The sequence below is a fragment of the Ranitomeya variabilis genome, chromosome 3 (assembly GCF_051348905.1).
Source record: "Ranitomeya variabilis isolate aRanVar5 chromosome 3, aRanVar5.hap1, whole genome shotgun sequence".
NCBI lineage: Eukaryota > Metazoa > Chordata > Amphibia > Anura > Dendrobatidae > Ranitomeya > Ranitomeya variabilis.
In genome coordinates this window covers 50,652,546-50,680,031 of record NC_135234.1, presented here as the reverse complement: position 1 = coordinate 50,680,031, position 27,486 = coordinate 50,652,546, and the positions used below count along the sequence as shown (strand labels likewise).

Here is a 27,486-nt window from a genome sequence, read left to right as displayed (position 1 = left end):
TAAATATAGCCAGTCCAGGCTGGGGATATATATGTAAACCTCCCAGCCATCACTGTCAAAGTTCCTCACTAACACAATACGGTATGCTGCCTTCAGTTCCTCATTAGATATAAGCCCCATCTGACAGCAGGCTTATATCGGGTCAGAAACCAACCCAAGTAGCGTATAATAACCAGCTGAGAGTGCGGACATGGGGACTCTTGAATTGAGATAAAATAGCAACCCAAGATTAATATTATATTTAATTGCCGAAAGGCGCACTAAAAAATACAGGGTTATATATATATATATATATATATATATATATATATATATATATATATATATATATATATATATACAAAAAAACACAGCAGCACATGTACATGAATCTAGGCCATGTGAAAACAGAGAAATATTCAATATGAATTATACTTCAAAAATATTTTTTTACAAATTTTTTTCAAAATTTTTTTTTATCATAAAACTTACAGTAATGAAGATTCTTAGCGCATAAATTGGCCAATTCATGTGTGCCCATCAACCACGGCAAGGTGATCTCCCTCTGATAGGTCCTACTCTACCGTACATGCCACTCTTGGGCCACCAGCCTACAACTATGGACAAAACATGTCACTCTGGGCTAAACCTACAATTTATGGGCAGGTAGAGCTGATTACCGCCACCTGCAAGGTCAATGGGAGGAGTGCAAGATCAGTATGGATGCAGCCACATCCAATAACTAAATAGAGAAAAAAACAACAACCAGCACCCCTAATGTGAACACGTGCAAAGCTGCAAGCTGCATCATATAGACAAAAAAACACAGCAGCACATGTACATGAATCTAGGCCATGTGAAAACACACATATATATATATAAAAAGAGAACAAATATACAAGTATACTGTCAGGAGTGTAGTACAAGGGTAGGCTATAGATACAGTAGATTATAATTACCATGTGATGTAGCATGTTACCACAGAGAGGCGCTGATAGATCACAGGTTCAATTCTTTGTTACGTGATTCCCTGGCCGTGTCAGCTAACAGGCCTCCTGCCAGTAGAAATAAACTGAGTCCAAAATTAGAAGCTGCCTATTTTCCCCAAGGCTGCCCCCATCCACACACTGCGCCCACCCCTGGGCTTGTGCAGCCTCTCTCTTCCCATATCTGAGAGTATGGTTTTCTGTCTGGAACCATGGATGCCCATAACTTTCCGCCCGAAGCTCTAAATAAGACGGCGGTGGCGCCACAGGGTTCTGCTGGATTTTATCTGCATAGGGAGACCAAATATGGCTACCGTCTGTAATTCCTGATAGCTATGCTTTTATAACTCAATAACGCTGAATTTTGGTGGTGGCTGCATGGTATAGGCTTGTGATGAAAGGAATGTAGATTCCAATTATGTGCTCTGCTAGGCTCAGAGATATTGCACTCTTTTATTAGGTAATTTTTTTGATTTAGTATCTAAAAGCCTTGTTCTGGTTTAGCTTGGGATCTGTTGTGTCACAATGGCAGCCTGAGTCAAGCAAAGGAAGCCAGTTCTGCACAAGAGTTCACACCTCTTGCAAAATTTGGTTCAGATTATGAATACAGCCGAACGTCATTGAAGTCAATGGGAGTAGAAGTGACCAAATATGTTCGGAATCAATCGTCAAAAATAAATTCGGCACGAATAGGGTAGCAATATGGCACGAATATAATAATAATCTTTATTTTTATATAGCGCTAACATATTCCGCAGCGCTTTACAGTTTACACACATTATCGTCGCTGTCCCCGTTGGGGCTCACAATCTAAATTCCCTATCAGTATGTCTTTGGAATGTGGGAGGAAACCGGAGTACCCGGAGGAAACCCACACAAACACAGAGAGAACATACAAACTCTGCAGATGTTGTCCTTAGTGGAGCTTGAACCCAGGACTCCAGCGCTGCAAGGCTGCTGTGCTATCCACTGCGCCACCGTGCTGCCCACCACGAATATGGCAAATTCGGAATCTTGCGACCAATTCCAAACATATTCGCTCAACTCTAATTATGATGTCCTCCCCATAATGCAGCTGTCAAAACACATAGTAGATCGCAACCAATCAGAAAGAACTTTCATAGCCTGTATAAAAGCCAAGGCCAGGGAATGCAGCTCCCAGTTTGTGGTGAATTTGAAAGAGACCATCGCAGTTCACACTTAGCAAGTGAAATAGGGAGAGGAAGTCATGAACACTTAATAAACTATACAGATAGTGTGTGTCAACAGCACTGCAGTGAAGATTAGTGTGTGGGGAAAGTAAAATATTATAGGTTTAACTGATAAGGAGAGACCATTCGGAGAGTCACTGTGTTATGTAGGGTTTTTTAGTAAACGTAAATGTTGAAGTACTTTGATTTCCTTTGAATCAATTGACCGCTAATTGAATTTCTTGGATAAATTCTGTGAAGCTGGAGAATTCCAAAATCTAAAGATTTGCTCATCTCTGTAATTAAGGCATTGTTATTGTATTTTCACATTTATGGACAAATATTGTGATTTTTTAAAAACTTTATTACAAAGATTAAGAGTGTGTTTTCTGCACATTTATTGAACACCTGCTTCTGGCAGTCTCCGTACAGGTCCAGCCCAGGTAAAGAACTACACTTTACTCATGTGCTGACAACTCAAAGGAGTTCATAACCAAATATGTCTGACACTTAAGAGAAAGTTCAGCAAAAGCAGGAATATTAAGGGCTTTGTTAAACTCTTGGCCTGGATGAAAGATGAATTGGCTTTCTTTTGCGGTGAACCTTTCATGTCAGAGTTGAACTGAAGGGCAATGAGGATTTAATCTGGTCACCAACACATGGGATCCAGGAGCTGTTCAGCTGCCTTTTCGTAAAGTGACCCAAACACTTTTTGTTATATTTCAGCCTTTTGTCTTTCTTTACTAAATATCTGGGATCATTTTTTCACAAGTTTAATTAATAAATGTATCTAAATCTCTTATACTGTAGTTCAATTAAAGAAGTTGAAAAATGACTTGTTGGAAAAAAAAATCTCAATTGAGACCAAGTATTCTGTGTAAGAGAAGCTTCATATCATAGGTTGGGTTTTGAATTGTGACCTAGACATAACTTTGTGCACTGGAATCCTTATGCTATGCTCACATGTTGCCTTTTTGCAGCTTTTTTGTCATGCAAATTTTTAGCTGCTTACAAAACACAGGTTTTGCTTAATTTTTGCTGCGTTTTTTGCTTAGTCTTAGCTTCCTTTTTTTTTATACTTTTTTAACTGCGTTTTTGTCAGGGTACATTTGTCTCTTGTGCATGCTGATAAAGTTTAGTGCATAAAATTTTTTTTTATTCTACTTCATCAAGTTTGGGCACCGAAAATGCGGCAAAAACTGATACTTGCATTCTTGCAGCAATTTTTGCACTTACTCATTGCTTTGGATGAAAAACGCCGAAAGAAGTGACATGCTGCATTTTGGAGAAATGCAGTTCTTTGACCCAAAACAGTCAGGAAAAGACAAACTAAACTGTGTGCATGGGATTTCTGAAATCTCACAGGCTTTGCATGTACTGTGAAACGCAGCTGAACATTTGTATAAAAAAGCTGCAAAAAAAGCTGCAAAAACGCAACATGTGAACATAGCCTTGTAGTGAAATAACTTTAAAATTGTTTTGAAATAGTTTTAAACCCATTTTTAATGCTCTATTTGGGTATTTTGGAAGAGGGGCTCCAATTTTTTAAAGGGGTTATGGATGATTATATTACTTTATAACTGTGGGCCTGAGAACTAACTTCTACCCGGGCTGATCCCTTGTGACACGGAGCAGTCACTGACAACTCCTGCCAGCTATTCTGCGACTTCCACTGATTTCACGTCGGCTTCTCATCTGCTCTGCTCAGTTGACGGAGTGTGACTGCATTTGTCATGCTGATTGACAGCCGGCTTTCTGCAGCTATGCAGTGGGGAGTCGCTGTCACTCAGCATGACGTTGATAGATGCTTCCAATCAACAAAGCATCTCGGAAGAGGAAGAGCTGATCTGTTGATGTGTAGCAGCTGAATTGCCAGCAGGAGTGGTCGCTTACCGCTCTGAGCTGATGCCAGATAGGACAGGCAGGTAGTTGCTAACTAGTTAGCAACTCTCTGCCTGTTAGTTTTTTTGTCTCATAGTAAAAAAAATTAGTACTGGATAACCCCTTTAGTCTTAGTAGAGAGTAGCTTAAAAGATGCATTGGACAGTTAGACAGCCCAACGTGTCCTTGCATTACATGGAGAAATGTCATATTTTATTTCCCCTGTGATGACAGTCATGGGTAATTATTAGTGATGAGCGAATATACTCGTTACTCGAGATTTCCTGAGCACGCTCGGGTGTCCTCCGAGCATTTTTTAGTGCTCAGAGATTTAGTTTTCATCACGGCAGCTGAATGATTTACAGCTGCTAGCCAGCATAAGTACATGTGGGGGTTGCCTGGTTGCTAGGGAATCCCCACATGTAATCAAGCAGGCTAGTAGCTGTAAATCCTCCAAGCAGTCATAAATACTCAGAGGACACCCAAGCGTGCTCGGGAAATCTCGCGTAACGAGTATATTCGCCCATCACTAGTAATTATAAAATTGCTAATGGTTACCCTCATGTTACGGCAGCAAGATTCCCTGATCTTAACCCCTTCATGACTTTTGACATACATGAACGTCAACAGTTGTATCCCTGCCCTTGATTCAGTCTTGCATGCTGAGCCGGCATCTTTACCTGGACATGATGGCTGTTAGCCTGTTAAATGCCACTGGCAATCTCTGACAGCTCCCATGGGTGTGCAGGTATCATGATCGCGGGGCGCCGATGGGTTGACATTACAGCCAGGAGTCAAGTGACGACCCCCGTGTCTGTCATTACGATCTTCCGGTGAATGCCGGCCCATGGCTGTGATTTTCACTATACATATTACAAGCGAGAAGACGACTGCAGCTTCATGTTCCCTAAGGGGATTATTAAATACATTAAAAAATAAAAAATAAATGCTTTTAAAAATATGAATCCCCCTCACAAAAGTTCAAATCGCCCCCCATTTGCCCCATTAAAAATAAAACAATTACCAGAATAAAAAGCAAAAAATATACATATTTGGTATTGCTGTATTCGTAAAAGTCTGATCTATCAACATAAAAGTAAATTAATCCAATCGGTAAACAGTGTAACAAATAAAAATAAAAACTCCAGAATTATGTTTTTTTGGCAACCACGACAATTGCAATACAATACAATAAGAGGCGATAAAGACATCGCATCTATCCCAGAATGGTATGGCTAAAGACATAAGCTCAGGGTGCAAGAAAATAAGCCCTTACACAGCTTCAGATTCCCCAAAAATGAAAACAGTACGTGTTTCGGAAAATGGTGACAAAAGCAATTTTTTTTCTTGATAAATTTCTGAATTTTTTTCTCCACTTAAATAAAAAGACCTATACATGTTTGGTATCTTAGTACTCGTACTGACCTGGAGAATCACACTGCCAGTTCAACTTTACCATACAGTGAATATGGGAAATAAGAAACAAACAGAAAACAATTGTGAAATTGTACTTTTTTTTTTTTTATTTACAATATCATCTCATTTGGAATTTTTTCCTGTTTTCCAGTATATCACATGATAAAATGAATGTCAATCAAATGTACAGCTCATCCAGCAGAAAACTAGCTCTCATACGGCTATGTGGACAAAAAAATAAAAAACTTAAAGCTCTTAGAAGAAGGCGAGAAAAACAAAACAAAAATGGAAAATCTACCCAAGGTGAAGAGGTTAAACAGCTTCTTGTTCAACCCATTTTTCCTATTTGATACCTCTGTAGCTAATACATAGGATTGTCTTCACTCCATTTTGAGTTTTGATTCTTCTCAAATGTGCCTTTATGGTTTCCATGATTGCATTAGTCTATCTTTTTGCTTGCCTTGCAGGACTAGCGCTATTCTCCTTGTGCTTACATAAGTTTCTGCTCGGCACTCTGATTTTTTTCTCCAAATGATAAATTGGCTTAGTAAGTTACTTCCTATAAGAATTGTTCTAGCATGTTGTGTGTCAAATTTGATTTTGAGTCATCATACCCAGTCTATGGTTCTGCTTCTCGAGAAAATGTCAATAGTTCGTCTATATGGCTTCTTCCCATAAATAATCTCTATCGATAGTACATTGCCTTGTTGATTTATCACGGCAATCTTGATGAACCTCACATGTTAATAGTCTGCATCAAAAAATATCCATCAAGCAGAGTGACGCCCCAGCCTATTACTTCCAATCTGTTAGGTGTGCAGTTAATTAACCCATTTGAATATAATAACACCCCCAGGATTTGGCATGAACTCATTCTGAATTTTAATTTAGTAAGGAGGTATTCCAATCATCACTTTCTTCACCTGCCAGTTCTTTTTATACATCAGCATTTTTTTTTCTGGATACTTTGGTCTATTTTTGTCTTCTTCACATTTTGCCAGCAACAAAGATTGAACAAAAACTGTATTTTTGTTCATCGACTATTATCTCTTAAGAATGATATTACAATGAAACCTTGCCTGAAGAATCACCTCTTTGAGAAGATTACCCCTTTTTTTTTCTAGTGACAAATTTTCAATTCAACCGGATAACATGCATAGTGGACATCTTCGCGAAAACAACCTCCGATTCTGTGGACATTTCAGCCATTGCTTTATGCATAAATATGAAAGTGAATGATGCAAATGTTGCTACAAATAAGCCTCACCAGTTTGGCAAGGCTATGCCATGATGAAGATTTCCGACTCATCTGCAGGATCGGTGATAAATGTTTGATTAAAGTTGTGCAGCTGTAAAAATGATTTTGAAATGGCTTTACACTTGATAAATTCAGCCTCCATTCTGGTGCTTAACATGTCCCCGCCCGTTCTCTACTTCTTGGTTCCACCTTGACATGCCAAAAAAAGCCAGCTATTTCAATCACTGGTTGCAGGAGTGACCAACCTTAACCCACTATTGACTGAGAAAGCATCTCCAACAACGTCAAGATGGGACAAGCTTAGACTTGTTAATGTTCAGAATGAGAGATGAGAAAATAATAATTAGACATGAATGGATCCATTTGTAATGAATTGAGTCTGATACAAAATTCCTGCCAAATTTTTGGGGCCATTCATTTCCAAGCAAAATGTCGACCTCTATACTTTTGGGTCTGGAGAGACCTGAAGGTATAATAAACAAGTTAACAGAGCACTTTTAGATTCGGACAGAATTTTATACAGACAGTGCCGATTCAAAATAATAGTCCTGGAATTAAATTTTAAGAGACTAATTTCTAATCTTTGCTTTTCTATTGTGCTTGTACACCTCAGACACCTATTGGCTTAATGAATATCTATCTCTTCCAGTTACCCCATACACATGCATGCTGTAGGGATTCACGGTATCGGGTGGCCACTAGGAACGCAAAGTCACAAGGGTTTTTGCTCAAAACGGAAACTGGTTGCATAGTCCAAAAACAAAACCATAAACATGAAATCCCTAGTTTGTCAAGGAAAGATATATATCTTGATAACATTTTAGCCAGTAGATAGAAAATTATTTAGAATTAATAATTTTCTAGCTTGTCCAGGCGTTAACTAAACAATACGGACCCTATCTATCCAGACAGGGCTGAGCTACAGTCAGTTTGGTCATGCAAAAAGTACATAGCAACTGATGATACTTGCAGTTTGGTGCACATGGCCTGTATAGTCAGTTCTTAGGTTCTGGCTTTGTCCCTCTCCAGCTCCAACACAATCCACTCTGGTCAGCTCCTCCCAGCTGACTGACCAGTGAACACATGGCCTATGTCATGAAGTGACTGCCCAAGCATGACACGACCCAACGGGTGGTCGGTCACAAAGCGGCGAGACTCACAAGGGAACACCGGGGACACAATAACAACGGTGGGCCCTGCGATAGGGACTGGGGAAATGGACACCTCCTGCACTCTGCAAAGGATGTGCCCTAATCTTCCTGTCATCCCTATACAGGTTCTTTCAACCTGTCGCTGTGCTGGATACCTTAGCCCTCCCTCGCCCTACACCTATCCCTGGGTAGGGAATTGGCAAGTGAGAACACTGGTCCCACCGCTGCACTAATAAACACAAAGGGAAAGAAAGACAAACAAGGTATCAGCAAAAAATACTTAGCTTTCTTCTGCTGCAATGAACCGCACAGCAGAGTAAGGCCCCAGGAATAAGTATTCAGCTGAAGAACCACCGCACTCAGCAAACTCCATCTCCAGCTAGGTTGATAACCAGAAGGACTTGTATAACCAACAGTCAGCTGATGCATCAGGTGACCTTATGAAGGATGGTGGGAGTGGTCACAACCAACATCAGCTGACCCAGTAGCAACGCAATGCAATAACACAAGCGGCCACCGGGGGGGAAACTGCATTAACCCCCGATGACCAGAAAAGAAAAAAGGTTTTAATCAAAGAAAACCAGATCTGCCACAGATCCAAACATGGATCGTGACAGTACTGCCCTTTCAATGAGGGGCCTCTGGAAACTCAACACCGGACCTCACCAGATAACCACCTACCGTGAGGACACATTGATCCACCAGAGTTCACCTCAGCAGTCACCTGACTCTCAGGTTTATGGCAAACATGGCCTGATGAAAATGCCAACAACGTAGGCTCCGGAGGCGCCACAAATCTCCAGAGCGCCGACCTGCGGGAATAAGTTGTGTACATGCATAACTAGAGGTAACTCCAACTGAAAAGTCCCCAGCCTGAGAATGGCCGACACCCGATTTGGCCCAATCACCCTGGAACTCCAGGTCCCAGTTGCACACTTCCACCTGATGTTTTTGGTGAACACCCATATGTACTCATTCACACACAGGTCTGGATCTGAATGTTTATTTCCATGCATACATTTGCTACAAGACAGTGAATTCATGAGGAACTGACAACAGAGGCATCCCCTTGTGTCACCACACTCACACCCCCACCAAGCTCAGAGGTAACCACCACCCTCCCCTGACTCCTCCTCCAAAGGGGACTACGACACTCAGGGTTAGCATGTGGTGAGGGTTGAGTCTTGCTCCTACTCCCTGGCAGCACCTCTGCTGCCCCCACTGGTGAAGAAGGGGTAGGTTGTAGAAGAACGGCAGAGATCATAGCTCCCGGTCAGCAGTCCTTACACCACTGACCCCAGCTGACTACTTCCCTGGACCGCCAATCTATGACCGGGTTGTGTCTTTTCAACCAAGGGAGTCCTAAAACCATGGGAGTTGGTATGCCCTCCAAGACGTAGCATGATAAGGACTTTTCATGACAAGCCCCTATACGCAGATGTATATTGTCTATGACTTGAATAATATTCCCCTAGCTGAGTGAGGCAGAGTCTATGGCCTGGACGCTTAAGGGTCTCGCTAGCATCCATCCTTCTGGCCATGGGTCTGGACAAAATGAGCATCCACCAAATTGACTCTGGCTCCACTGTCCACTAGCACCGGAATATTCTCAATTACCCCACCAAAAACCACCTCAGCAGGTAAGGTACACTGAGATGAAAAAATGGAGGAAATATACACACCCTGGTCGCCTCCCTCCACATGACCAGGGGGACGCGGCTCTTTAGATGGTGCAGGTACTTTGGCACACGCTGGGCAGACATTGATAAAATGACCAGTCTGCCCACAGAAAAAACATGCCCCCACTCCACGGCGAACCGCAGGCAACCCCATTTGGAAACCAACTCCTCCCACCTGCATGGGTTCGTCCACCTGCTCAGGTGTCCCCACCTCCCTAGCAAGGACTACAGGGGCACATTTGGTGTATGCCTCTCCCTCAAGTGTCTATGCACCCAGATGGCAAGGGACATGGTGGCCTCCAACGACCTGGGGGCGGCATACTGCACCAGAGTATCTTGCAACCTTGGGGACAGACCCTGCACAAAATGGCCCCTAAGGGCAGGGTATTTCCACTGTGTATCTGTGGCCCACCTCCTGAACTCTGAAGAATACTCCTCAGCCGACCGGCCGCCCTGCTTGATTTTACAGAGTTGGGATTCCGCCAGGGAGACGCCATCTGGATCACCATACACCAGCACCAGAGCCTTAAAAAAACCTCATCCACCGACCATAGAGATGGTGAACCGGTCACAGGGAGGTGGCCCAGGATTGGGGATCACCCTTAAGAAGGGAAACGATGATTCCCACCCGTTGTTCCACACTCCCTGATGACAGAGGGCGGAGCCTGAAGTATAGCTTACATACCTCCTTAAAAAACAAAAATGTATCTCTCCCTCCAGAGAACCTGTCTGGGAGAGATATCTTGGGTTCTGGTTGAGCCTGTACCTGAGCCGAGGACCAGAACCCCAACAACTGCTGCAGCTGTTGCACCACCTCACCACGCAGCACCTTAAACTCGTCGGTGAGGGTCTGAAGCAGTTGGGCAAAGGCCTGCATTTGAGCCATAGCTCACCAGAAAAAACTGAACATTTGGTTATAATGTCACGAAGTGACTGACCTAGCGTGACAAGACCCAACGGGTGGTTGGTCACAAACCGGCGAGACTCACAATGGAATACCGGGGACACAATAACAACGGTGGGCCCTGCGATAGGGAACGGGGAAATGGACACCTCCTGCACTCTCCTAAGGATTTGCCCTAATCTTCCTGACTTCCATATACAGGTTCTTTCAACCTATTGCTGAGCTGGATACCTTAGCCCTCCCTCACCCTGCACCTATCCCTGGGTAGGGAATTGGCAAGTGAGAACACTGGTCCCACTGCTGCACTAAAAAACACAAAGGGAAGGAAAGACGAAAGACAAACAAGGTATCAGCAAAAAACACTTAGCTTTCTTCTGCTGCAATGCACCGCACAGCAGAGTATGGCACCAGCTGAAGAACCTCCGCACTCAGCAAACTCCTCCAGCTAGGTTGATAACCAGAAGGACCTGTATAACCAACAGTCAGCTGATGCATCAGGTGACCTTATAAAGGATGGTGGGAGTGGTCACCACTAGTGATGAGCGAGTGTACTCGTTGCTCGGGTTTTCCCGAGCATGCTTGAGTGGTCTCCGAGTATCTCGCTGCAGCTGGATGATTTGGGACTGTTAGACAGTTTGATTACATGTGGGAATTACCTAGCAACCAGGCAACCCCCACATGTACTAAGGCTGTAAATCATTCAGCTGAGGTGATGAAAACTAAATCTCTGAACACTAACCATTACTCGGAGGTCACCCGAGCAACGAGTACACTGGCTCATCACTAGTCACCACCAAGCTGACAGTGCTGAAGAACCACCGCACTCAGCAAACTCCTTCTCCAGCTAGGTTGATAACCAGAAGGACTTGTATAACCAACAGTCAGCTGATGCATCAGGTGACCTTATGAAGGATGGTGGGATTGGTCACCACCAACATCAGCTGACCCAGTAGCAATGCAATGCAATAACACCAGCGGCCACCAGGGGGGGGAACTGTATTAACCCCAGATGACCAGAAAGGAAAAAAAGGTTTTAATCAAATAAAACCAGATCTGCCACAGATCCAAACATGGATTGTGACAGCCTAGTTTTAGTCATAGCTATCCATATGCACATCATCTTTACCTGTTGGGTTAGGATTTAGGCTAGGTTCACATTGCGTTAGTGCAGTCCATTCAACGCATGCGTTAAACGGACTGCGTTAACACAAGTGCCGAAAAAGATCGCGTTATGCGATCGTGCTAGCGCAGATGCTTCATCTGTGCTAGCAGTGACAGACCTGAAAACGCTGCTGACCGCGTCTGAGGGTCCGTCACAGAATGACGGCACATCGCTAATGCATGTCGATTATGACATGCGTTAGTGATGCGCTACATAATGGCAGCTAATGGGTGCGCTAATGCATCCGTTACATAGCGTTAGTGCCGCTATGTAACGAATGCCGTCAGCGCATTGCCATTAACGCAATGTGAACCCAGCCTTAACCCTAGCTTACCAACTTTTGCTGAAGCCTTCACCTTTGAAACTTACATCACCGAGGCTAGCCACCTCAGTGACACATTTCTCTCATTCATGACTTTACCTTCTGCTTTCCTACAATGATCATTTGGAGTGTTTGCTGTTTTCAATAAGGAGATGTGAGCAAGCCACTGTCAGAAACCTCCTGTCAGAAACCTCCGACAGTGTCCTATCTCTCAGAAGAACAGAGTAATAGGGTGTTGAAATTTAACATGCCCCATTGTTATCCTTCAATATCATCTGATGGTTGATCAGTTGGTCCCACCAAAATCAACAAGATGGACTGACTTTCCGTGTGTTTGGGGTCCCATATTGTTTACTTAGAGAGAAGATTACTTTTTCCCGGAGCTTCTCATTGTCAGATTGTCTACTCTTTTAATGTCTATATTTCAGTTTATTACTGCTGCAATTGACATTCATTTCAGGGGAAGAGGATTACTAGGACAGACGAGTTGTTGATGAAGCTCAGAGGAGTATCTGCGTCATAGACTCATTAAACACAATTATCAGATGAGAAAACACACAACTGTTCGTCTAAGTTTTCTGGCTCCAAACCTGTAATCATAGTGTCTCTCATCTTTACATCAGTGTGATTAGTTCACCTAGTGTCCGATCTCTGCCAAAGGAAAGTTTAAAAGGTGAGTTATCCGTCATATGGAATCGTTCTCGATCCGGCATCTAACCTAGAAAGCGCTGTATACCTCTACAAAAGTCACTCCAGTCTGCAGACATAGAGATGCCCAAGAGGAACCTCTATAACACCCAAATTCTCTGGTTGTGGTTATAAAACAATTTATGTAATGGAGGGTAATTATCCACTTATGAAGATGGAAAAGTATAAAAGGAGCTTGTGTCTTTTAGATAAAATTAATGTACTGCAATATTGATCTATAATAGCTTAGTTTGACCATAGTTTTCCAACAACAGATACATATTCTTTAGTACATTATGCGTACAAACTTATATGTTTTGGGTAGGTGGACAGGGGTTATCGTGCACTCTGATCTTTATCTAACTATGCAGCCCCACACACACAGTAAGTTGGTCAGACTGGTTAATCATTGTTCTCTCTGTACAACAATAGACTTTGTATGCCCATTACAATTTTTTGTAATTTAGTTCTTGGGTGCCCACTACTTTTATTTGTCCTTTTGGTCTTGGGTGTCCACACTGTTAGCAATTGGCATGCAAGACCTAAAGGGCAACTATTTGTCCTTTAGGTCTTGGGTGTCCAATACTGTTAGTTGCCCTTTAGGCCTTTGATGTCCATTACTATTAGATGGCCTTTAGGTCTTGGGTGCCCATTACTTTTTTTGTCCTTTAGGTCCTGCATGTCCATTACTGTTTAGGTGCCCTTGAGGTCTTGCAGATCCATTACTATTATTTGTCCTTTAGGTCTTACACGTCCATTACTGTTAGTTGATGTTTAAGTCTTGCAAGCCCGTTACTATCATTTGTCCCTGAGGTCTTGGGTGTCTATTACTGATAGTTGCCCTCTAGGCCTTGCACGTCCATTACTATTAGATGGCCTTTAGGTCTTGGGTGTCCTTTACTATTTGTTGGCCTTTACGTCTTGAGGGTCCATTATTGCTATTTGTCCTTTAGACCTTGGGTGCCCATTACTATTAGTTGTTCTTTCTTGGATCACTTTTGTTAGGTATTAACCACTGTATACCAGGAACAAAACCAGTAAATCCTGAAGTTTTTTTGCAGCTATCATGCCATGATGCTTATGTTTGCCCATTTTTTCTGCTTGCAACACACTCAACTTCTAGAACTGACCGTTCACTTACTTTTTGATATCTCCCACCTCTTTTCAAGTGCCATTGTACCAAGATAATCCATGATATTCACTTTGCCTGCCATTAGTTTTAAGGCTGTGGCTGATTGGTGTAGGAGATATCAGCCATTGTCATTGCTATTCCCAGTGTTTGCCACTTTGCTTCATTAATACAGTAGTTGTTATTAAAAAGAAAAATGGTGATATGTTTTTTGACATGACACATTAGTGAGAAAAATGTCCCATAATATGGAAATGTAAGGACTGTGTGTTGCTGAGCCGTCAATTTCCATCCCAACATTTTCCCTGGCTATTTTATTTGATTGGACCAACCATCATGTATATTTTCTCAAAAAAATACTTTTCAAACAATATAAACATTAAGGATTGATGTTCGGCTGGAGATTTTATTATAACAGAGGTTATCAAAATATTGAAATAAAATGCTCAAAACACATGGAAACCATGATGATTTGACAGCATAAAATAAATACCGGCGCCCATGTGATTGCATCCCGCTCAACAACACTTTGGAAAGTTTTCTTGCTCGTTCGTGGTCGGCCTTCGCTTACTTCTGGACAATGTTTCTGAAACCAAGTGGGAATGTACAGTATGTCATCAGCTCGCAAAATGTTCTTTTAAATAGAATTAAGGAATTATAGTAAAAGTGACCAGGTATACAAGACGTTAAATTACAGAATACTAAAATCTCTGCAGTATCATGCAGAAAAAGAGAGAACCAAGAAAAGAAATGTCATGGTGGTCGTATGGCCAACTGGCTCTTATCTGCCATCAGTAACTAATCATAATATATTTGAGGTCTGAATTTTTCCAGAAAGTCTTCCATCAAAGTTTTGCTGTTGTGAGGTCACCGCAAAGTCTACCCCTATTGCATGTGGTTGCTGGAAACAGCTGGTGATGGATAAAGTGCTGTGTAAATAATCCCCTTTGAATAGCTGGATGTCATCTTTCATATCCCTTATTTAGTATGATTTAAAGCAGAGAGGAACATCCCTGGTATATGTTCAAATATTATTTTTTTTTGTATATACATGAAATAACTTCTGCATAAGTTTTATATCTTAGTGTTTTTTATGTAGTTTTTGTACTGTATTTATTTAATTTTTTTAAATGAGACAAGCAGTCTTTATTATACTATATGTAGCATATAAACATTGTGTGCGTGTGATTATATATATATAATGTATTATATATATATATAATGTATATTATATAATATAATATACAGTTGTGCTCAAAAATTTACATACCCTGGAAGGATTTTTGCTTTCTTGGCCTTTTTGCAGAGAACATGAATGGTAACACCAAAACGTTTTCTCCACTCATGGTTAGTGGTTGGGTGAAGCCATTTGTTGTCAAACTACTGTGCTTTCTCTTTTTATATCATAATGACAACACAAAACATCCAAATGACCCTGATCAAAGTTCACATACCCCATTTCTTAATACCGTGTATGCAACATCAACGACTTTTATGCACACACATTGATTACAAGCAAACAGGTCACAGGTGAGAATGTTACCTTTAGTCGCCATTCAAACCCATTTGTGTCAACTTCTGTGCATGTTATCAGACCAAAATCACCAGGGTATGTGAACTTTTGATCAGGGTCATTTGGATGTTTTGGGTTGTCATTATGATTTAAAAAGAGAAAACACAGTAGTTTGACAATAAATGGCTTCAGCTAACTACTAACCATGAGTGGAGAAAACGTTTTGGTGTTATCATTCATATTCTCTGAAAAAAGGCCAAGAAAGCAAAAAATTCTGCTGGGGTATGTAAACTTTTGAGCACAACTGTATATATTTACATATACAGTGGCTTGCGAAAGTCCCTCCCCCAACTTGACTATTTTCCTATTTTGTTACATTTTACAACCTGTATTTATATTTTGTTTGATTTGTGTGTGATGCATCAGCATTAAGTAGTCTAAGTTGGTGAAATAAAGTGACAAAAATATACAGTCATGGCCAAAAGTATTCACACCCCTGCAATTCTGTCAGATAATACTCAGTTTCTTCCTGAAAATGATTGCAAACACAAATTCTTTGGTATTATTATCTTCATTTAATTTGTCTTAAATGAAAAAAACACAAAAAGAATTGTCCTAAAGCCAAATTGGATATAATTCCACACCAAACATAAAAAAGGGTGGACAAAAGTATTGGCACTGTTCAAAAAATCATGTGATGCTTCTCTAATTTGTGTAATTAACAGCACCTGTAACTTACCTGTGGCACCTAACAGGTGTTGGCAAAAAACTACATCACACTTGCAGCCAGTTGGCATGGATTAAAGTTGACTCAACCTCTGTCCTGTGTCCTTGTGTGTACCACATTGAGCATGGAGAAAAGAAAGAAGACCAAAGAACTGTCTGAGGACCTGAGATACCAAATTGTGAGGAAGCATGAGCAATCTCAAGGCTACAAGTCCATCTCCAAAGACCTGAATGTTCCTTGGTCTACCGTGTGCAGTGTCATCAAGAAGTGTAAAGCCCATGGCACTGTGGCTAACCTCCCTAGATGTGGACGGAAAAGAAAAATTGACAAGAGATTTCAATGCAAGATTGTGCGGATATTGGATAAAGAACCTTGACTAACATCCAAACAAGTTCAAGCTGCCCTGCAGTCCGAGGGTACAACAGTGTCAACCCTTACTATCCGTCGGTGTCTGAATGAAAAGGGACTGTATGTTAGGAAACCCAGGAAGACCCCACTTCTTACCCCGAGACATAAAAAAGCCAGGCTGGAGTTTGCCAAAACTTACCTGAAAAAGCCTAAAACGTTTTGGAAGAATGTTCTCTGGTCAGATGAGACAAAAGTAGAGCTTTTTGGGCAAAGGCATCAACATAGAGTTTACAGGAGAAAAAAAGAGGCATTCAAAGAAAAGAACACGGTCCCTACAGTCTGACATGGGGGAAGTTCCCTGATGTTTTGGGGTTGCTTTGCTGCCTCTGGCACTGGACTGCTTGACCGTGTGCATGGCATTATGAAGTCTGAAGACTACCAACAAATTTTGCAGCATAATGTAGGGCCCAGTGTGAGAAAGCTGGGTCTCCCTAAGAGGTCATGGGTCTTCCAGCAGGACAATGACCCAAACACACTTCAAAAAGCACTAGAACATGGTTTGAGAGAAAGCACTGGAGACTTCTAAGGTGGCCAGTAATGAGTCCAGACCTGAATCCCATAGAACACCTGTGGAGAGATCTAAAAATGGCAGTTTGGAGAAGGCACCCTTCAAATATCAGGGACCTGGAGCAGTTTGCCAAAGAAGAATGGTCTAAAATTCCAGCAGAGCATTGTAAGAAACTCATTGATGGTTACCGGAAGCGGTTGGTCGCAGTTATTTTGGCTAAAGGTTGTGCAACCAAGTATTAGGCTGAGAGTGCCAATACTTTTGTCTGGCCCATTTTTGGAGTTTTGTGTGAAATGATCAATGTTTTGCTTTTTGCTTCATTCTCTTTTGTGTTTTTTCATTTAAGACAAATTAAATAAAGATAATAATACCAAAGAATTTGTGTTTGCAATCATTTTCAGGAAGAAACTGAGTATTATCTGACAAAATTGCAGGGGTGTGAATACTTTTGGCCATGACTGTAGGCATAAATAAAATTTATAAGAAACGCCTAAATATTTTTGGTGCAAGCCAATGCCTTCATAAGTCACATGCTTAGTGACAGGAAAGCCACCTGTGTGCAATCTAAGTGTCACATGTCTGTCAGTATATACACTTTACCTTTTCTGAAAGGCCACAGAGGCTGCAACACCATTAACCCCTTCATGACCTTGGGATTTTCCGTTTTTCCATGTTCGTTTTTCACTCCCCTCCTTCCCATAGCCATAACTTTTTTATTTTTCCATCAATTTGGCCAAGTGAGGGCTTATTTTTTGCAGGACATCATTGGTTTTACCATGTCGTGTACTAGAAAACGGGAAAAAATTCCAAGTGCGGTGAAATTGCAAAAAAAGTGCAGTCCCACACTTGTTTTTTGTTTGGGTTTTTTGCTAGGTTCACTAACAGGATGGCGCTCACAGCTACCGTGGATCAGTAACCATAGAGGTCTCAAGGTCCTCTATGGTTACAATGCTGATGCATCGCCGACCTCCGATCATGTGACGGGGGTCAGCGATGCGATCATTTCCGGCCGCTCGGCCGGAAGCGGTAGTTAAATGCCGCTGTCTGCGTTTGACAGCGGCATTTAACTAGTTAATAGGAGCAGGCAGATCGCGATTCTGCCCGCGCCTATTACGGGCACATGTCAGCTGTTCAAAACAGCTGACATGTCCCGGCTTTGATGCGGGCTCACCGCCGGAGCCCGCATCAAAGCGGAGCTTCTGACCTCGGACGTACTATCCCGTCCGAGGTCAGAAAGGGGTTGAGCAAGAGGCACCACTAACCAAACACCATGAAGACTAAAGAGCTCTGCAAACAATTCAGGGACAAAGTTCTTGAGAAGTACAACTGTAATTGCTGCAAAAGGAGGCTCCACAAAGTACTGACTTTAGGAGGTGAATAGTTATGAGCATTGAAGTTTTCTGATATTTTGTCCTATTTGTTGTTCGCTTCACAATTAAAAGAAAACCAAATGTTCATAGTTGTAGGCATGTTCAGTGAACCCTTAGTGTGGCCAACAGTTTTGTGCACTCCTATGCCTACTTATTTGCATATTGGGGACAGCACTCGCTTCCCAGAGCAAGGACTGCATGAACACTGTCGTCACGTGTGCGGCCGCTCACGTTCTCGCTGTCTCCTTTCTTCTGGTATCACTTACTGCACTTCTGGGGGTATTATCACTTCAGAAGAAAATGAAGAAAGAGCCCCAATATGCAAATGAGGAGTAGTGGTGCACCAAAGTTTTGGCCGCACCAAGGGTGCACCATAGCATCCTTATTTGCATATGAATTAAAATTTATTTCTCAGGTATTGCAGGTACAGCACTAGTACTGTTATAATAGGGGCTAAGTTACCTACAACTCTGTATAGACCATTTAAAATGCATTTTGGGGTGACATACTCTCTTTAAATATTTATTTATTAATTTTATTATTTAATGTTTCATTGTATGAATTTATGTGAAGCGAGTCAATACATTTTGTTTGTGAAGTTACAAGAGCAGTGGATGACACACAATATCAATGGCTGTGCTTGTCACTTTATAGCTTTTGAGTGCTTTACCTGTTGCAGACCTGTGGGGCTTGTTCACATACCACAATTTGCATGAAGAAGTGTTAATACTGCATTATTTTAAGACACAGATTATACAGAAAAAAAGGAACGTTTATTTCTTTAAAAAAAAATAACGCTAGAAAAAAATAATTATTCTTGAGGCAGGGTAAGTGTGTCTTTTTTATATTGTTATGTATTTGGTATGTGGTGTGATGGCATGTTGTATATTTGTTATATTTACCATAAATTTCTCAAGGGTATAAATCAGGTAAATGCATCTATTGATGCATAAAATATTCCCAAAACTCCACTAAATTAAACTACATCCATTCAATGAAGGCTATTGGATACAACTCAATATCCACCAGTCAAGGCCACCTTAGCGTTCATATATTATGTAGCCTTTAGTGGGTAATCCAATAAACAACATTTATTACATATACACATGATAGAGGATAAATGTATGATTGCTGCTGACTGGCGTCCAGCTGCTACGCCCTCCACTCGTCATCATGACAACAATTGTCCCAAAATGCACTGAGCATGTGCGACCACCTCTCCTGTCTGTAACTCGTACACACAGTCAATAGAACAGTGGTCGCACATGCTCAATACGCTGCATTCACACAAGGGAATTTCTCATGATTATTGGAGGTCACAGAAAGCATATATAATCCTGTAGCTAGGTGATACATATTTTTCTGGGACAGTCTCCTTACTAGAGCTTTTCATGATGATCATTTAAGACAATTCTGATTGATGGCGGTACCACTCAACTTCTTCAGTAGCGCCTTCTCATTCACCTAGGCCCCGTTTTCACTAGATCAGAGGAGGTTACAGAAATTGGATTTCACCCATTAGTCATTTTTTAGCCTATTTAATTGGTAGAGTCCCAAGGTCGTTGACATAATTATAGCCCCTGACTAGTCCATTCAGCTGTAGCTCTAGATTCCCTTTCCTAATTCTTTGTTCTTTAGCTTACATTGCACTGTTATAGACACATTTATACAGATGCAAGTGAGAAACCGGGTGCCATATTTATTCTGTAATTTCTTTTTATTTTGTTTTTAGGTGTTCTAAGAATTAAAGTACATGACGTCGGCCTGCGTAAGAGTAAGTCAAATGTACAATATTGTACAGAATTATTCTCTTCCATACTAACGGGTCAGAATGTTAGAGCAGCACGACCCTGACTCTTTTACCCAACGGCAGCCCTGCCTGTTTGCTGGAAGGTTCTGTTCTATCTTGGATGAGGAGAATTGGCGGGAGATGGCGAGGTGCTAGCAGAAACAGGTGCAAACCCCTGATATACAGTACAAAGATAGGAATTTCGCAGCACACTCTTATTTCAGCAATGCAAAAAAATATTTATTTCCACATGCAAGTAGTAAGAAGACATGTATGAAACTTTATGGTGCAAGGAATCAACATAATTACCGAAATAAGAGTGTGCTGTTTTGTTTTATAGCATATTGTGTAATTAGATCATCTTCCACCCTAACATCTACATATAGTCACACACATAAACTCCACTATTTAGTCCTGACAAGATGTAGCTATTGATGTGGATGGTTTCTTGTATCTACATTATATCCTTATGAAAATCCTGGAAGTTCAGAACATGGAACAAACACGCATTAATGGGTGTGAGAGGGGGGCGGCACAGCGACATTGACTCCAATGGCTTTTAGTATTGATAAACACGCAATGGTTTTAATTTGGTAATTCTTCACGTCACTAGGGATAGCAGTATCGGGTGCTACACTGCAATGTAATGAAAGTTAATGTGGTCGTACCCGACTACGGCAATCACTACAATCAAGTTTGACTACAGCAATCACAACAATCAAGTTGCCAGGAATCCAAACCTGTTTATTATGTTCTGATGTAACATTCCGATACTCCCGTTTTTGGCCGCCGTGTATTGGCATTCCAGTTATTTAAAGAATATCTATTAGTATTGAACAAATCTTCTAAAATCCAAATTTGGCTGTTCCCATGAATTTGAAAAGGAAATTAAATTTGTATCAAATTTATTCACAGAAAATCAAATATACATTATTATACTTTGATGTTCCTAAAAATATATGTAAAAAAAACAAAATTGTAATGATTCAACACTCATTTGTGTTTCCGAACTCTCATTTGGTCAACTTCTTTGGTCCTCTCACAGCTTTCACTGATGCAGTTTTCACTAGGCCGTCTTTGATGTCTCTGTTGCTTGGCATCTTAAGCTTCTCCTACTCTGGCAATGCACAACTCAAGCAACACAACATCATAAATTTATGGCCTAGTCAGGGAAGGAAATGTCAAAGATCCTGGGTGCCAAAAGCACAGAAGATGCTGGGTGCTAAAAATGTCAAAGATGGCCGAGTAAACCTCAACTGATGACTGAATCAAAGAATATGATAGCACTGGAGTGGGTAAGTGCAGGGGGCACAGGGAAAGGCCAGATGAGTATTATTTTTTCATTTATTTAACCAGCTTTGGCCCTTTTGAATCCAGCAAAATGATGGACAGCTGCCCTCCATTTTGCTGGATTCTCACAAATAGAATCTAAAAAAAATAGAATTCTGGCAAATTTGATTTTTTTTGTGAAAATTGGGGCCAATTCGATTTGCTAAACTCTAATATCAATAGTACTAGGCACTTCTACATTATTTTTCAGCGTGCAATATTGACAAGTTTGATCACTTATCAGTCATCCACTATATCCTTGATCACTCCTGTCTGTTGTTGGAAGTAGCCAAATAAAAAAGCTGGTCGTTCATGCATGTAGTTGGAATTCTGTATAAGAGCTGTCTAATCTTATGTCCTTAGAGATCCATTTCATGCAAAACATAACATTGTTCTGCCGAATGCCCAGACAGATTCATCTTTGCATGATGTATTGATGTTTATCACCAGAAAAAGGGGTAATTTAAGGACAATAGCTGTTTAAACTTGACCAGGCATCCTTCTATTACTTAGCAGAGATGAGAAAATGAATTTGATTGGAATGGAATTTTTCTTGAATTTTACAAAAATGTGTATTCTCCAGAATACACATTTTCTCACCATTTTGCTTAACCATAGAGGGCTCCCAAAAGGTTTTAGAAAAGAATAAAAATAAATCTAATACCTCACCTTTCACCTGTCCCTCCGCCCCATCATCATCAGCCTGATGTCCGGTCCTCCAGGCCTCTTCTATTGGCCTTTCCTCATCGTGTGCATCTTCCTCTGCCTCTTCTCTTGGGGCTGCGGCTTTTGTTGAGACTAGACTTCTTACTTCCTTGTGTCCCGTGCTGCCATGGTGCATTTTATGATGTGTGTTCCCCTAGGAGCTGACTAGGTCTCCAGTAACACACACGTGTGTCTCAATGGCACAGCGCGCAGGGACGTAAGAAGTCTCATTTAGTCGGAAGCTGCGGTCCAGAGCGAATCAGGGCGAAGAAAATGTGTATGACAAGAGAAGGCAAAAAGAAGCGGTACGGAGAACTGGATGGTAGGCTGCAAGGGTGGAGGACAGGTGAGCAAAGAGGTGAGTATTAATTTCTCTTTTTCTATATCCTACATTTTATTATGCTCTGGGATCTGAACAGAATCCAGATATGGAGCACTTCATTCTCATGAAATAACTTTGATCGAATTGAATTTCCCCGATAAATTCTAGAGATTTGCCGATTTAGAATCTCTGCAGATTTGATTATCTCTATTACCTCGTTGTCCTGTACGCAGCAGTTTTGCACATTTTAACCACCCATTGCAACACCCCTTTAATCTCAAATTTAAACTCCAGCCATGAATAAAGCACACAAATATTACATCACACACAACTAGGGAAATGAAAATAGGTCGGATGTGTCAAAGTGTCTTTAGGGAGCCTCGTGAACAACTCTCAAAGATACATATTCACATTGTTCAACCTATTAATCTGCAGTGTTGACATAAAGAAAAGTAAAAACAACCCCTACGAGATACTGGCCAATAATTCTCATGTCATGCGAAATGAAATCTTGGCAGTCACAAATAGGAATATCAGAATAAATCCCTTGAGCAAGTTTTGTCTGTATAGAAACCCCTATTTTACTTTATTTTAGTAAATCAACCACCATAACAGCATAATCAAGTATGCAGAGACATGGATTCCTTGTTCACACTAAAGCCGTGGAAATAACAAAGCGGATGTCCACCTTTTGTGAACATTTTTTCTTTATTTAAATGCTTATTTTTGGGTCTAAAAATTATTTTTACAATGGGGTTTCATTAAAAAATTTGCACCATTTGGTTTCTACACTCTTTAATTCCCAGAACATTCAACTTTGATGTGTTCTGTGATCATCAATCAGCTAAGAAGTGCACAGAAAAAGACAGATAAAGGGTCAACAAACTCATCTGTAACACTGTCAAAACGAGCTGTCTGATGGTTTCTCAGTTAAACTCATTCTTCCGCCAATAAAAGACAGTATAACATAGAAGTGATAGAATGCAAACGGTGCAAAATTTTTAATGAAACCCAACAGCAAAAATAATTTTTAGCCCCAAGTCGATGTATTTAAGTAAAAAACAAATGTCACCAAAGGTGAATAACCCTATTGATATACAGTAGTGACCCTTTTCAGTCAGATGGCAAATGCTTTAGCAAGGGGTCACTCAGTCATCATTGCTGTTATTTATTTACATTGTCCTTCAGTATTTTCAAGAGTCCTTTAGGCTACTTTCACACTTCCGTCTTTCAGCTCCCGTCACAATCCGTCGATTTTTGAGAATGCCGAATCCTGCATTTTCCCATAGACTTGTATTAGCGACGGATCCCGACGGATGGCCACACATCGCATCCATCATGCGACGGATCCGTTGTGTTTTGGCGGACCGTCGTCTGGAAAAAACGTTCAATGTAACGTTTTTGTCTGCGTTGGGAAAACGTATAGCGACGGATCCGTCGCTGACTGTCACACACTGGTATCCAGCGACGGATCCAGTTTTTCCCCTCTGAGCATGCCCGGAAGGATTTTCTAGTCCGGGAAAAAGGTCTCTCTCTCTCGTTCTACAAATTCGGCACATATTTATGTTTACTAAACAGTATTTTTTTAATGTAAACTTGGTAAAATAGGTAATTCTAAAATCGGGTAGATACATCACAATGTGAAAAAGCTAAGATTATAATCCACACTTTATATCCATCCAGCAGCAGTAAAATGCCTTGCATTATCCATGCTGTATTATGGGTTGTAACTTGTAGCACAATATCTCTGTATAAATCTAATGTATGTCTTTTAGTTATATCATTAAAAATTTAGTTTTAGGAGTTAGTGCTTGTTCACACGCTGCGATTTTGCCTTATTTTTTCTGTGCGTTTTCAAGCGTAAAAAATGCTACACTCAACACTACCATCAAACTGAATGAGATTTCTGAAATCCCATGCACATGGTGATTATTTTTTACAAAGTGTTTGTTTTTTTTAACCATGCAGCACGTCAATTCTTTCAGCGTTTTTTACTCATTCAAACAAATGAGAAAAAAAACGCAAAGAAAGATATATCAAAGGCGCAAGTAAAAATAAGGCTTTAAAAATGTACATATTTCATGCAGCATTTTCATGCGAATAGTCTGCTTCGCTGGTGAAACAAAAGGCTGTTGCAAATACTAAGTGTGTGCACATACCTTTAAGGTAGCCCATGTTCTTGCTTAGGTAGGAACTTCCTATTAAATGGAACTTGTCACCTACAAAAACACTATTTCCCTGCATATAAAATGGTTATTTACAGGTAAATAGTGTTTAAATCTTGTTATGCTGGGTTACTACAAGCGTGGCTAGCATATGTGTGCAGAGCAGGCTGTCAATCAAGGTGCAGTGGGAGTAATTACACCACGCTCACTATATAACTAGTGGTGACTGTATCCGCTCCCTGCATCACCCCGTGGCTGGAAATCTGCAGCTGCAGGAAGAATAAAACTTCACTTTCTCCCTGTAGCTGTGCTTGCTGTAAACCAGCCTAACATGATTTAAACACAATTTATCTGTAGATTACCACTATGTCTGGAGGTAAAAAACATTTTTTGTAGATGACCGGTTCCCTGCAAGTAAAATCCTACTACCGTATTTTCCGGCGTATAAGACGACTTTTTAACCCCCGAAAATCTTCTTAAAAGTCGGGGGTCGTCTTATACGCCGGGAATCGACTTGTACGCCGGTGTATATGGTGGGTGGGGAGGGGGAGTGATCCTGATGACGAGGAGGCGTCTCACAGGAAAGTGAGTAATCCCCATTACCTTATCCTAGCGGTGCAGCGTGGGGGTGTCAGTGCTGGGAGCGGCGGCAGCTGCTGTGTTCTGGTGCGGCGGCTCCTCTTCTGTGTGGGGCCTCTGTGCTGTGAGGTGGCGGCGGCAGCGGCGTATCTTTATCCAGTTGGGGCTCCTCCGGCATCTCCTTAGCCCTGGAGGCCCCGCCGCAACTCCATCGGTGCAATGTGGTGGCCTCCGGGAAAATGGCCGCTGCTCAGATTCAGATCTCGTGTCCCGAGATTTCGGGACGAGATCTGAATCTGAGCAGCGGCCATTTTCCCGGAGGCCACCGCATCGCACCTATTGAGCTGCCTCCGGGAAAATGGCCGCTGCATTGCACTCATGGAGTTGCGGCGGGGCCTCCAGGGCTAAGGAGATGCCGGAGGAGCCCCAACTGGATAAAGATATGCCGCTGCCACCGCCACCGCACAGCACAGAGGCCCCACACAGAAGAGGAGCCGCCGCACCAGAGCACAGCAGCCGCCGCACCAGAGCACAGTAGCCGCCGCCGCCACTCCCAGCACTGAGACCCCCACGCTGCACCGCTACGATAAGGTAATGGGGGATACTCACTTTCCTGTGAGACGCCCCCTCGTCATCAGGATCACTCCCCCCCCCCCCAAAAGGCACATATTCACCGGCCCTATAAGACGACATAGGGTGTATAAGAAGACCCCCGACTTTTAAGAAGATTTTATATTTTAACTGGTAAAGTTAGGGGGTCGTCTTATACGCCCAGTCGTCTTATACGCCGGAAAATACGGTAAATGTAATTTAACGCAAACTGCAGGATTTACTAGCGGACAGCCCCAGGAAACCGTTTCTTAGCTGCCATTCTTAAGATCCCTTTTGGAGCCATCATGTCTGCAGTGTGAAATCTTCAGATGGTGTTTTGGTTCCAGTCATGGCACCAAACAGGTAGATAAATAATTCAGAAAGTTCTTAAAGAGGATCTCCTGGAATTGGAAAAAATAGTAATAAAGTAAATGTCATTATAAATTCCTAAATACATTTAATTGACAAATCACAATAGTTTTGCCTAGAGATTTAATTAGTATAGAATTAACGTGGCTGTCACCTGATAGGAACCTGTCCTAGAATGTTAGCACAGGAGCTTTGTGAGCATGTGCAGTAGGAAGCTCTGCTGGTGTGACCTGGAGATACTTACAGTATATTGTTATTCAGAAAGGCCACACAGAGGTTTGAGCGGCCTCTTCTTCCCTCAGCACCTCCAGCATCTGGAATTAGTGGAGGACATCTTCCTAAATATGAGAGAGCGTGGAGCTTCCTACTGCACATGCTCACAGGCTCCTGTCCTAATGTTCTAGGACTTTTCTCTGTGGAACAAGGCGGTGTCCATTTTAATTCCATAGTGATTCCCTAGATGAAACCAATGTGATTTTATAAATAAATGTTCTTAGGAATTTATTTCTAACGACATTTTCTTCAGGTATTTAGCTTTTTTTTATTAATGGACAATCACTTTATGTGACACATGTCAACCAAGAACCAGTGAGGAACCAATGAAGCTATGGCTGCAAATTTTCAGCTTTCTTCAAAGTAGACAGTAGCATAGCCACCTCTACATCTGGTATCATATATGCAGATAGTTTTTCTTACTCTCATTCCCTTGATTGTTGGGGGCCAGAGATAAGACCCCATACAAACAACATGCTAGATGTTTTTGACTATTTAAATATTTAAATTCTTTAAATTAAAGAGTACGGTTGTTAGTTTTCAACATTGGTATCACGGGTATGTCAGAAGCTGCAGACAGTCGCACTGCAACTAGCTACAGAAGCTCTCTGCCTTTGACTTTACAGACACCTTCTTAATCCTTCTGACTCTTTGACCCAGTGGCAACCTTTCTCCAGATCTAATTGACATTGAGGCTTGGAGCTATAGCAATCGGCTATCTTCCTCTTTGGTGTTGCTGGAGGACTTCTGTGTTACATCTCTGAGTCTTCTCAAAATAAGTGTTCCCCTTGTTTGTCTATCCCAGTTGTCTTTAGTGGTAGTGGGGATCAAGTAGTGCACACTCATCATTCCCTAAGCAGGGCTTATTGCCAGGGTCAGGCAGGGATTAGGTTCCTACTCGGCAATAGGTGCAGAACCTATATAGGGAGGTTTAGGGCAGACAGGGTGACTTTAGGTCTGCCTAGGGGTCTTCTCTTCCCCCTTCCCTAGTGTTGGGTTCCCTTCCCCTCATCCCTTCGTGTTGCACTTAATATTTCCTACACTGTGCGTGACAATTGGTTCTTAAATAAATTCAGAAATATTTTAAAGTCTGT

General features: G+C 41.6%; 1 long non-coding RNA gene across 4 annotated transcripts in view; it reads left to right on the top strand.

Annotated features, from left to right (window-relative positions):
* Positions 1-27,486, top strand: part of LOC143815131 (uncharacterized) — a 610,659-nt gene that overhangs the window by 145,104 nt on the left and 438,069 nt on the right. For all 4 annotated transcript variants that reach the window (XR_013223685.1, XR_013223683.1, XR_013223684.1 and 1 more), the window contains one exon: positions 20,003-20,044. This is a non-coding gene — a long non-coding RNA (uncharacterized LOC143815131). The remainder of the gene's footprint in view (positions 1-20,002; positions 20,045-27,486) is intronic.